Here is an 8,968-nt window from a genome sequence, read left to right as displayed (position 1 = left end):
GGGATAACAAAAAGTTGTAATAAGATTGTATATAAAAAGAGATAGAAGGGTTTAAAATGGCTATTAAAAGTTATTCAAAAAAGGTGATTAAAAGAAATAGCTAGCGAACAAGTTGATAAAGGTAGGAATAGAAAGGCATAAAGAAGTATAGGTAAGAGATTAAAAGTTATACAATATTAATATCTCTTTCTATATTAGCAATAGAAAGGGATTAAAAGAGAAAAGGTTTCTATCTATTTACTTCCAGCAGGGATTCGAACTTTTGGAAATTCGAACAAATAGACTTTCTAACTTTGAGCTATTCTAACAAATAAATATTTGAACTTTTAGCTATTCGAACAAATAAATATTTGATCTTTTAAAATTCTAACAAATGGTTATTCAAACTTTTAGAATTTATGCCAAAATAAGGCGTCCCGGTAAGAAGCGAGGAATAGAAAAAGATTAAATTTCCAGAAATATTCTGTTAAGAACGTTCGATGGTCTCTGAAATTTGTAGGTTATCCCTGCCGGAAGAATGGACTGAAATTGTACTGGCCTCCAGTACAATTTAAGTCCGTTTTTTAATGTTTCGGTAGACATTTTTAAAGTCCTTTAACAATAATTTTAAGTGTAGGTTATGTCAACAAACCATTGTTAACAGTTTGGAAGTGAAAATAGAAAAAGGTTAACAAAATTTTCAACTAAATTCCCGTTTAATTTTAAACTTATATTGCAACCCCTGCTTTAACAATAGACTCGAAAGCCTATTGTTGTATGGGGATTATAATTTTATGGCTTAAAAAGTTTACAATTTAAATAATTCAATTTTTAAAACAAAAAAATTTGAATCTGTGATGTTTTATGATTACAAATATCTAAAATTCATTATAAAAAATGTTTAATTAAAAAAGTTATAAACTATCTCGCAAACTCTAATTGTTACGTAAAAACGGATATTATTTTTGAATTTAGATTACAAGAATATTTAGCATACCTAATAAATACTTGTAAAGAATCTGAGTTCATGAAAAACAAATATAATGTTAAAATATATAAATAAAAATTATTTTTAACATTAACAAAGAAATATTCGTCCTTCAACTTAATGACGGTCAGGCCATAAACATCACCGACAGCGACCCTTTTGCAGGTAATTTTTCCCAGTACAATTTCAGTGCTGAAACGCAGCAAATTTTCACTGAAATAGCACTGAGATCTCAGTACTAATTCCCCAGTACAATTTCAGTCCATTCTTCCGGCAGGGATGTGCGACCTACACTTGTCGCCCAACAAAAACAGTACTGCCTGGTTAGAATGACGTAAAATTGGTAAATAATCATTTTCGAACGAGTTTTTCTCTGCACACAAGCACTTTTTGCAAAATCTGAATGCGAACCATTGACACAAATCTTCTCAATTACCTAAATACAAAATATTTTTTTAATTCATGCAGAAACGCGGTTGCAAAATAGGAAATGCAAAAGCAACAAAAGTAATGTAATAACAGGCGGCAAGACATTTGTTACAACCATTTGCCATTAGAGGGCAGAAGCATGCAGGGAGCGTAAAGGCTCAGCTATCAAAATGTTTCGCATTACATTACTTTGGCCTGGGAGTTCGATTCCGATCGTTGTAACGTACAGATCTCAAGCACCAATTTTCGTGAGGTATCTCCTCACATGGATTACGTTCTCAATACTTTATCTTAACCTAGAATGCTTAGATCTGTGTTATAAATAATTTTGAACTCGATAAGCAAACAGCGTCAATATTCATCAATTTAATTTTCATCTCTAAGTAATTTAAGTGATTCGGAGTACTAAAACTGGAAATTCCATTCGATAATAAATTTATACTAAATTCTCTACACCTACATCGAATTTAACACATGGACTGCTCACTGCAGTTGGATATGTCTTCTCTTTCCATCTTTAAGAGAGTTTTGGAGTGATCGCATTGTATCTGGATGCACATTTGTCGTGTCTACAATAATTTTGATGGAATATTTTGTTGCTGCATAAAGGTAAAGCCGTTCCTTTACTTTTCTCAACAAGGTTACACCTACCCAAACATTTATCCTATCACTTCTCCTTGGGATGTAATTTTGTAAACATCAACAAAATTTTCAAATCGATTTTCATTTATCTTAATAATTTTGAATTTTGATTTTGTCACATTTTATTTATTTCAGTTTGTTTGGTTTTACTTTGGGTTGAAGCTCTCAGCTCCTTGATATTTTCCATTAATTCTCACTTTATCTCTCTATATTATAAAAAGATTTCGCCGCCGGATTCAGTGCCCTGAAGTTGGCCACAAATGGTCAAAGGTCATCGCTCTGAAGTTGGCCTCAAGTCACAGACGTAGGTCAAGAGGTAAACATAACCTCAAAATCAGGTCAAGGTTCATCGCTCTAAAGTTGGCCTCAGGTCATAGACGTAGGTCAAGGGGTAAACATAACCTCAAAATCAAGTCAAGGGTCATATCTCTGAAGTTGGCCTCAGGTCATAGGCGTAGGTCAAGGAGTAAACACATAACCTCAAAATTAGGTCAAGGGTCATCGCTCTGAAGTTGACCTTTAGGTCATAGACGTAGGTCAAGAGGTAAACATAACCTCAAAATCAGGTCAAGGGACATCGCACTGAAGTTGTCCTCAAATAGCTATAGTATATTTAACATATTTTTAGATCACATATGTAGGTCAAGAGGTGAACATATCCTCAAAATCAGGTCAAAAGTTATTGCGGTCACAGACGTAGGTCACGAGGTAAACATAACCTCAAAATCAGGTCAAAAGTTATTGCGGCAACAGACATAGGTGGAGAGGCGAACATAGCCTTAAACTTAGGTCAAAAGAGGGCCTATGAAATCGACAAATTTCCTTATATCTTCTGGAGTTAGATCAAAATTTAGATCAAAATTGACCTATTTATTAACTTACACATAAAAAAAACCCTCATTAAGGCCTTCCAAGGGATCAAAATTTTGATAAAATTCAACCTTTTTTTTAACTTAAAGGGGGGCATTAAGGAGTCGTTATCGTACGTCACAATTAATGTCAACAGTGTCAAAAATTAAATTACATTTCTACGTACCTTCCATATTATTTAAAATCGACTTCATATTATTACAAATTAAAATAAATTCAAATAAATTTTATTTTCAATTTACAAAAATTTACAAAAATAATATTAATTTTTGTAATATTATTAATTAAATTAATTTTCCTGCTTTATTGTTTATTAAAATTATTTATTTCAACGTTTTTTCGAAGATATATTACAGGGAAGAAACGAATTTTTTAACTCAAAATCTAAATAAAAAGAAATTAGTCATGTCTTATATTTCGGACCTGATTTCAAATACTACAATCTGAATCTATAATTTTGAGATACAAAATTGGTTACTTCCCCGTAGTGTATCTTGAAAACAAATTGAATAATACAAATAATTTCAACAAACACTAATTTTACTGAATTTGGCTAAAAACCAATATTGATAATAAATGTTATTAATTAATTCCTAATTTAAAAATTAATTTTAAAATAAAAATAGGGGGTTGAAATAGGGGGTTGGGAGCCCCCCTAGTATTTTATAAATAAATTTACAACTTTATTTTATTTTAAATTTTCATAATAAAAATTTTTTTTTCTTTTCTTCTTTTTTTTGATCTAGTTTTAATCTTTTTTTTCTTTTCTCTTTTTTCTTTTGCTTAATTTTTTTTCCAAACGCTGACATTTTAATTGTTTTATTTATATTATTTATTTCAACGTCCTACTCAATTGGTTCCCCAAGGCAGAAGACTTTATTTTATATTTTGTATATCTTACACTTCCATAATTATTTATTTACTTATTCATTTATTTATTTATTTTATTTGTTTATTATTATTTTCTTTTCTTTTCTTTTATTTATTTTAATATTTATGCATCGTATTTGAATTGACCTAACTGACAATATTTTCTTTTTGCATCGGTTACTGACTGCTATAGGCAGTATAGCATATGATTATTATAATTATTGTTATATTACTATGGCTTCGACCATACCACCACGCGGTAGATCTACAAAACTCGGTAGTTCATCTTTGAGATCGATTGATTCTTCAAATAAAAAGCCTGGATTTTCGAATTTAATCAAAAATAAAATTGTCACCCTGGTTGAGAATGAATTTCAGAATCTCTCCACTTCTTTACCCTCATCCTCAACATCCTCAACAAATTCTAACAATTTACAAGAAATAACTGCTGCAACAAGTCAACTTCCCGGTACCGATTTGACGCTACTGCCAACCAATTCACTCGACCTAACAGAACAACACTCTACGGACAATACTACTGACAACTCTACAGACAACACCACAGACAACTCTACTGACAATTTCACTCCTAAAACCTCTGCTCCAATATCATACGATCTTTTTTGGTATAACGAAAACTATCATGATGATCCAAGATTTTCAATCTCTTCACCCCCCCCTTTTACCATCCTAATAGAATCTACTTTCGAACATAAGAAGATAGGTAAATACAACCGCGTAGCTTTCGCTGATTACCTGGAAACCTTAGTGAGCGATCCGGAGCGCACCATAGTCTCCAATGGACTTAACCAGCTTCGCGTTTCCTCGTCATCCTGGGACCTAGCCAACGATCTCCTTGATTCCACCATTCTCCGTACTAAAGGATATAAATTATTTATCCCTACGTCCTTAGTCAGTCGTAAGGCTCTGGCTCATGATGTTGATTTAGATCTTTCTCCGCAATCCATCAGCACCAAACTCTTGCCTGAGACGCTTGAGGGAATAATCTTAATTCGCAGAAGAACTCTGAATCCGAAAGAAATTTCTGGACTAGTCGAGTTTGTCTTCTCCGGCGTCTCTATTCCTGACTCGATCCTCATTTCTAGGGCTATATTCAAACTCACTTTATGTGTTCCCCCTCCCAAGCGCTGCCATAAGTGCCAGCGCTTCAGGCATATCACATTGTTCCAACTGTTCGGGCAAACATGCCGCTTCTGCCCATGTTTGTCCTTTTTATAAATTTGAATTCTTGGTTATGAGGCGCAGACTCGATCGAAATATCGGCTATGAAGAAGCAGAGAACCTCTTACTGAATGAAGGTATCCCCAGACTTGGATACAAAATCATCTGGGACAGCGAGGTGAATCGTATAGATGTGGCTTCAGATTTCCCCAAGAAGCTGCGTGTTCTTCCCCATCCCATGCTAACAACTTTCCTTCAACTCAGTCTGAACTCTCTAACACATCTTCTAATGCTAACGATAACCATCCTATTGACACTAAGTCTGCTATCGATCTCAGTACTGAGAAAATGGAGGAGGATACTGTTTGAAGTTGTCTTTTCAATTGTTGTGCGCCGTCCTGTGTACTCATTTATTATTAGCTCTCTGAATCATTCTATTAATTATTAATCTACTTTATTACTCAGTCTTTTATATTTACTTACTTCTTTGAATATCTGACTAAAATCTAATAGTCTCTTTCATAAAGCCTATTGGTAGTTTAAATTTTTTTATCTAATTTTACTTAACTAACATACTTTCGCTTTCCTTTTTCTTTTATAAGAAAATTTACATCCCTACACAAATCTTTTTCTTTAATTTTATGGAATGCACGTAGCATCATTCCCAAAAGATCGGAATTCGAGACCTTGTTGTGGATCCACAACCCGGACATCATTTGCGTCACGGAAACTTGGTTGAATGCTCATTCCCACTTCGAGATCCCTAATTTTATCACGGTTAGACAGGACCGCCCCAAAGAGAGGGGTGGTGGTGTAATGATCCTCATACGCAAGGAAATTGCCTTCCTTATCACAAATTCCTTTTCCCTCCAACAACCGAATTTGTTAATAGACTTGGTTTCAATCTCAGTTCCAACCATGTATGGTAAAACACAGGTTACTTGCGTATATGCACCTCCCGGTGGCGACATACCCCCAAAAATCTGGGAAGATATTTTTGACTCACTCCCGCATGCCTCAAACCATATTTTCTGTGGTGACTTTAATGCCCGCAACACTTGCTGGGGCGATTCCCGTACTAACATAAGAGGCTCGTCCCTACTAACCTTCTCTTTATCTAGGGACCTTTTTGCGACAAATACCTCCATTCCTACCAGACACCAAGATCCTAACGTTCCTGGCAGTAATCTCGACATAGTTTTTTGTTCCTCAACCATTTTACAGTCGTCGGTTACCTCGGTCATCTCGGACGCTTTTTCTTCGGACCACCTTCCTGTACTCTTGACAGCTGATATCAGACCTAAATAAATTCTTCCCTCGAGTTCCAAATTCAACCTGAAAGAACTCAATTGGCCTAACCTTCGCGCTTCAGTAGAGCAAGTTGCTTTGGACCTGACCTCATCCTTGTGTTCCTCTGTCACCCCTGCAGACGTATACGACAACTTTATTTTCAATTTAAAACGTTTCCTGTTGAACCATGGAGCCTTCATTCCTCAAGCTACATCCTACAAACCATTCGCCAAACCCCTATGGTGGAATTCCATTTGCGATCAGGCTCTCTTGGACCGTAGAAATAATTATAGGTGGTACCAGGCTAACCAGTCTGCTGATAACAGGGCTGAATTTAAAAGAAGAAACGAAGCAATAAAGCACACATTGAGAACACAAAAAACCCAGGCTTTCAGAAAATTCTGTGAATCCATGACACCAGACAGAGGTTCCTCGGTTTTGTGGCGCACCCTTAAGGCTCTTTCCTCACAATCTTGCCAACTTTCAACTATCATTTCCACAGACACACAATCTCCTAACATTAAAAAGTTTCGCGACGATCTTATCCGTAATGACATCCCTCTCATCAATATTCCTTTTATCAACACTCCTAAAACTTACAAAGATAATAATTTCGCCCCTTTCACTAACTTGTAATTTAAGACTGCCATTCACACATGCAAAACCAAGACTGCACCAGGATTAGATGGAATCTCAGGCGAGATTATTAAGGGTCTTTCTCCAACCACACATGAATTTCTATCTACTTTGTTTAGCCGCATAGCCTAAGTCTGGTGGTAGGGGCTATCGTCCTATCGCTCTCACCTCGGTTTTCTCAACTTGATCAGAGCCATCGTGGACAGGGGTGCTGCCCTCTACGCTGACGCGGCAGTTTCTAATTTAAAGATCTTGGACAGAGTTCAATCAGCCGCGTTAAGAACTGTCCTGGGAGCGATGAAATCAGCTCCCATATTTCTTCTCCTTTTGGAATCAGATGAGACCCCCTTGGCTATTAGGCGAGCGTATCTTTCCAATTCTTTTTTTATTAGAAATCTTTCTTGGAGCGAAAATCCCCTGATCCCTAAAATTCGTCTGTTGGATGAGAGGGAGGCAAATGGTTCTTTTTCCTTCAGAACGAGTAATCTAACCTTGCTTAACACATTCCGTCGTGTCGCCCCAATTTCCAAATCCTTTCTCAGAACTAAAAATACCCGCTTACTTTGACTGGAGCTGGCACTTTTTGTCCGCTCCAGTTACCTGTGATACCCAATCTGGTCCATGCATCCAGGACTCCTCTAATCCTGAACAACAGTTCCGGGCATGCGTGGACTCCCACTTTCCTGACTTCCACATCCTATATACTGATGCCACACTCAACCCGAATAAAAACCATTCTGCCTCTGCCTTTGTGGACGAGGGTCGTGATTTTACATGTTGTACCCCGCATCAGCCCTTTATCACCATTCTTAGTGCTGAACTTTACGCGATCTTGAGGGCTGTTCTCCATGCTCAGAGACACCACAACTCTAAGACTCTGATTGTCACTGATTCCCTTTCCTCACTTAACAGAATCAAAGACTGCTTGCTCTATAGGGACAATTCCGAACTAGTTTACAGAATTCGCGGTCGAATTTTCCATAACCATCCTTCTGTTAAGGGTCTCCAATTTGCTTTCATGTGGGCCCCTTCCCATTCTGGCATCTTGGGGAATGAGAAAGCAGATGCTGCCTGTCGTGCGGCTAATTTACATGATGGTCGCGTCAATTTCGGCGCTCCCTTAATTGATAATAATAAAACCATCTTTATCACCGACAGCTTATCTTGGACACAACACCTTTGGCCTTTTACTAACGTTGACCGCGACAATTACAGATACCTCTCCAGGGTTTCAATTAAGACAATAAGACCTTGGTATGGTGAACTCTCGTTTCCTCGAAACTAGATTAACACCATAACAAGACTAAGATTTTTTCACATGTACACTAGGGTGACCGTTATTTTGCGAAAGTTGGAATTTCTTAGTTCGCCGGGCAGAATTTGCTTTAGAATGTGAAAAAAATGAGCTATGCAAAAAAACAGCCCAATTGATCAATATTAACCCGTGCCACCGAAGGGTTAAAGTTTAAATGGGGTTTAACATAGGATTAGTGCACTTTTTTACATTTTGTATGAGAACTTTTTTTTTTAATTAATCTTTTGCCTTGTCGACATATATATTTATGGTTTTAGATGTGCTGAACACGAATCAGATGTCAAAAAAAAGTTTTGACAGCTTCCAGCTGTCAAAAAAGCTGTCAATCTTTTTAAAATGACAGTTTTCGTGTGAATTTAGACAGTTTTTGTGTTTAGTTTAGTAAATCAAACAAAATTTTGCTCATATAAAAGTATTTTAAGAACAATAAAGTCAAACTAAATAGCAATATGTAATATTGACAGTTGACAGCTGTCAATTAAACTGTCAAACTTTTAAAAACGAGAGTTTTTGACAGTTTTTATATTAAATTACTTAGATAAAAATATTTTCAGGGTATTGAGGTAAACCTTAATAGAATTATGTAAGTTTGACAGTTGACAACTGTCAATTAAGATGTCAAACTTTTAAAACGGAGACTTTTTACATTAAATTACTTGTACACGGAGAAAAAAATGCTGTTGAATCAATGACATATGGGTTTGATTAATTGAATAGTGTCATAACGGGCTGCCTAACGTATATGCTGTTGTTTTGAAAGCACCGAT

This window comes from Leptopilina heterotoma, unplaced genomic scaffold, assembly GCF_015476425.1.
Source record: "Leptopilina heterotoma isolate Lh14 unplaced genomic scaffold, ASM1547642v1 Lhet_228, whole genome shotgun sequence".
In the NCBI taxonomy this organism is placed as follows: Eukaryota; Metazoa; Arthropoda; class Insecta; order Hymenoptera; family Figitidae; genus Leptopilina; species Leptopilina heterotoma.
This window is presented reverse-complemented; position numbering follows the sequence as displayed.